General features: G+C 36.6%; 1 non-coding gene across 1 annotated transcript; it reads left to right on the top strand.

The window, feature by feature from the left end:
• The first annotated feature begins 4,531 nt into the window (after positions 1-4,531).
• On the top strand, positions 4,532-4,606 carry trnaa-agc (transfer RNA alanine (anticodon AGC)). The gene has a single exon. It is a non-coding gene; the product is annotated as a tRNA-Ala (tRNA).
• Positions 4,607-4,817: the final 211 nt, after the last annotated feature.

Here is a 4,817-nt window from a genome sequence, read left to right as displayed (position 1 = left end):
TTCAAGAATAAATGACGGTGAAGAACGAGAGATGGGGAAAAACAGCCTCTGCTGACACCTGCACTTCCAAACAACTGACTGTGAGAGTTATTAACAGGTAATATTTTGGTAAGTGCTGGTGTGTTCACATCATGTCAGAATTACCATAATTATGAGTTTCAAACTATTCACATCTTTGTCAAACTTGTAATTATATGGTGCAACTTATGAATTTGATGAAAGTGTCAGCTTTTCTAACTTGACCATTAAGAAAAAAGGCAGCAGCTTCAACCTTAAAAAAGAGTTGAATACCTCTATAAATTTATAGAAAATATTAAGGCAAAATAATACAAAAATGACTTGCAAAGTTTAATTGCATATATATGTATATATATATATATATATATATATATATATATATATATATATATACATATACAGTGGGGGAAAAAAAATATTTTATCCCCTGCTAATTTTGTACATTTGTCCACTGACAAAGAAATGATCAGTCTATAATTTTAATGGTATGTTTATTTGAACAGTGAGAGATAGAATAACAACAACAACAACAAAAAATAAAAAAATCCAGAAAAATGCATTTCAAAAAAGTTATAAATTGATTTGCATTTTAATGAGTCAAATAAGTATTTGACCCTTTCGCAAAACATGACTTGGTACTTGGTGGTAAAACCCTTGTTGGCAATCACAGAGGTCAGACGTTTCTTGTAGTTGGTCACCAGGTTTGCACACATCTCAGGAGGGATTTTGTCCCACTCCTCTTTGCAGATCCTCTCCAAGTCATTAAGGTTTCGAGGCTGACGTTTGGAAACTCGAACCTTCAGCTCCCTCCACAGATTTTCTATGAGATTACGGTCTGGAGACTGGCTAGGCCACTAGTGCTTCTTCTTGAGCCACTCCTTTGTTGCCTTGGCCGTGTGTTTTGGGTCATTGTCATGCTGGAATACCCATCCACGACCCATTTTCAATGCCCTGGCCCTGACGGTACATGGCCCCGTCCATCGTCCCTTTGATGCGGTGCAGTTGTCTTGTCCCCTTAGCAGAAAAACACCCCCAAAGCATAATGTTTCCACCTCCATGTTTGACGGAGGGGATGGTGTTTTTGGGGGCATAGGCAGCATTCCTCCTGCTCCAAACACGCCTAAGAGCTGGATTTTGGTCTCATCTGACCACAACACTTTCACCCAGTTCTCCTCTGAATCATTGGCAAACTTCAGACGGCCCTGTACATGTGCTTTCTTGAGCAGGGGGACCTTGCGGGCGCTGCAGGATTTCAGTCCTTCACGGCGTAGTGTGTTACCAATTGTTTTCTTGGTGACTATGGTCCCAGCTGCCTTGAGATCATTGACAAGATCCTCCTGTGTAGTTCTGGGCTGATTCCTCACCGTTCTCATGATCATTGAAACTCCACGAGGTGAGATATTGCATGGAGCCCCAGTCCGAGGGAGACTGACAGTTATTTTGTGTTTCTTCCATTTGCAAATAATCACACCAACTGTTGCCACCTTCTCACCAAGCTGCTTGGCTGTGTAGGTCTACAATCTTGTCCCTGACATCCTTGGACAACTCTTTGGTCTCGGCCATGGTGGAGAGTTTGGAATCTGATTGATTGATTGCTTCTGTGGACAGGTTGTCTTTTATACAGGTAACACACTGAGATTAGGAGCACTCTCTTAAAGGGAGTGCTTCTAATCTCAGTTTGTTACCTGTATAAAAGACACCTGGGAGCCAGAAATCTTGCTGATTGATAGGGGATCAAATACTTATTTGACTCATTAAAATGCAAATCAATTTATATCTTTTTTGAAATGTGCTTTTCTGGATTTTTTTGTTGTTATTCTGTCTCTCACTGTTCAAATAAACCTACCATTAAAATTATAGACTGATCATTTCTTTCTCAGTGGGCAAACATACAAAATCAGCAGGGGATCAAATAATTTTTTTTCCCCACTGTACATATACTCTAAAAAAATACTGGGTTAATTACAACCCAGCGCTGGGTAAAATATGGACGAACCCAGCGATTGGGTTAGACATTTAACCCAACACTTGGTTGAAAACAACCCAGCATGTGTTCTGTCCAACATTTATCCAGCACTGGGTTGTATTTAATCCAGCATTTTTTAGAGAGTGTGTGTGTGTGTGTGTATATATATATATATATATATATATATATTAATATTGTTATTATTTTAATTAATTTTAGTATTGTTAAGTATTTTTAAAATTTATTTAAATAAATAAATAAACAAGAATGAATGAATGAGTGAATGAATTTATTATTTTTGACTTGTTTTCCAGTACTACTACCACCACCACTACTACTACTACAACTACTAATAATAAATAAAACATATACATATAAATAAATAAATATATACATTTTTTTTTTAGGATAATATGATATTACATTTGTGAGTGCATTAAAGTAATAATTTAACCCAGAGACTCAATCTTACTAAATCTATGTGTAGCTTTCATTTCGTAATATTTTATTAAATACTATGAAGTGACATTTCCAAACATTCATTTTGCCATTAATTGTAATAATCCAGTGAATGTCTGACAACAGCCAGTGTGCCACACAGATCTGATCTGATCATCATCCAGTCTTATCTGATGCTTCAAGAAACCTACCTGCAAAGCTACAGTACTGTTAAAAGTTTTAGACACTTGTGAAAAAATGCTGTAAAATGAGGATGCTTGAACATTTGGTGTGAGCATCCTTTGCATTTAAAGCAGCTTTTGCCCTTGGTGCACTTGTGCATAGTTTTTCAGGAAGCTTTACAGGGAGGTTTCTTGAAGCATTTTGGAGACGTTGCCACAGTTCTTCTAGATTTAGTCTGTCTCAGTTTGTTCTGTTTCTTCATGTCATTTCAGACATACTGGATGATGATCAGATCAGTTCTCTGTGTGGAGCACTGGCTGTTTTCAGACTCTTTGTGCAAACAAAAATCTCACTGGATTATTACAATTAATGCTACCTGGTCTCATGGCATTTACGTACCTGGGTGCACTTTTTAGCGTGACATGAATTACGTACCAATAAGTACATATCACTGCAGTTTCCAAAATAAATGAACACTTTCACACAAATTTACAGAGTTGCGATTAATAAAGCGTAATTTTCGCACAATTACTTGAAGAATATCATGCTATGACTTCAAAACAATATTAATATGCTGGGAGATTTAAAAAAACTGATGCTTTTGAACGTTAGCATCGCATACATCCAGCTTCATATCTATGGGTTTTCATAGATTGTAAATTTGTTCGGTAGCTCACGGAGTACGGAGACGGACTTAGGAGATGAGAAGCACCGGTTCGAATCCCGTGTAACTACGGTTCGACAAAGCAGTTAAAATCTGCGTAAAAGGAAGTTCAAATGGCACAGTTGCATCAGCTGATACATTTTTATATCAGTTTTGCATTTGTTAACACTGTCGGGTAGGTTTAGGGCTGGATTTGGTGTAGGGCATATATCCAACACGATAGATCATTAACCTTTAGCGACACTCCAGATATTTGAATTCTGAACCGCGACAATACATATCTGAAGCAACGTAATAAATAAACAGCAATACGTACCAATATCTACGTAATAAAAACGTGCCAGGGTTCACATATAGAACCTGTGTTTTAGCACCACTCAGTGGACATTTCTATTTGAAACTGCGGCGAAACGTGCAGCAAGGTACGTAAAACGGTGTCGCACAAAAAGTGCGCAGAGGTACGTATTTTTATGAGACCAGGTTGAATTAATGGCAAAATGAATGTTTAGAAATGTAAACTGATATTTCCTACAGACACATTACAGCAAAAGATCGAAATAACTGACTTAAAACCTTTTTTTTAATTATTTTAGCTGGCTAAAATACTAGTGGCCTAAAACTTGTGCACAGTACTGTATATACACTGTAAAAAAATGACTGGAATTTTAACGGTAAGAAACTGTGAAAATGCAACAGTAAAAAAACTGTTAAATGGTTAACGGTAAGTTCCTGTAAAATTTACAGGGAAAAACCCTAAAGTGACGTTCCTGGAATTCCCTGTGTATTTCAAAGGTACAAGACAGATTTCAGTACTTTAATAGGTTGGTATATTAACATTAAATCAGTTAATGAAATTACGGTATTTTACTGTAAATTTGAGTTAAAACCGTAAAACCAAAAATGTTGTTACCGTATTTTTCCGGTAGAATTCCAGCAACCACAGCTGCCGTTTTTTTACCGTAAATTTTACGGGATTTTTTTTACAGTGTGTATATATATATATATATATATATATATATATATAACGGTATATGTATATGTATTGGGGGCTTTAAATACCCCATAATTTATGCCATGTTGGTTGGATGAAATTTAGGTAGACAACCAAGAAGTGCCAGTAAGCAAAAAGAAACCTCAATCAGTAACACAATAAATATTTAGTTTGAGCAACCTTTACCAGACCCAGTTCACAGGAAAACCCTGATGGTTTGGCTGATTTCCATAAAATACACTTAAACGTTATTTATTTAAGTCAACTTAAAGCTTTCCTGTAGCTCAACTAGTAGAGCATGGCGCTAGCAACGCCAAGATCATGGGTTCGATTCCCAGGGAAAGCAAGAGTTGATAAAATGTAAAAACTTTAATGCAATGTAAGTCGCTTTGGATAAAAGCGTCTGCTAAATGCATAAATGTAAATGTTACAACTTGTAAAAATGTAAGTTATGTTGCAAGACTAAGTGTCGTGTAATTAAAAGGTGGGGACCAACATGGTGATGCATTCCTGCACACCTTCGCCATTGTTTCGGTCCATTCCATTGAAACAGACTT

Source organism: Onychostoma macrolepis, chromosome 22 (assembly GCF_012432095.1).
Source record: "Onychostoma macrolepis isolate SWU-2019 chromosome 22, ASM1243209v1, whole genome shotgun sequence".
Taxonomy (NCBI): Eukaryota; Metazoa; Chordata; class Actinopteri; order Cypriniformes; family Cyprinidae; genus Onychostoma; species Onychostoma macrolepis.
The sequence above is the reverse complement of the archived record's forward strand: the minus strand, read 5'-3'. Positions and strand labels throughout refer to the sequence as shown.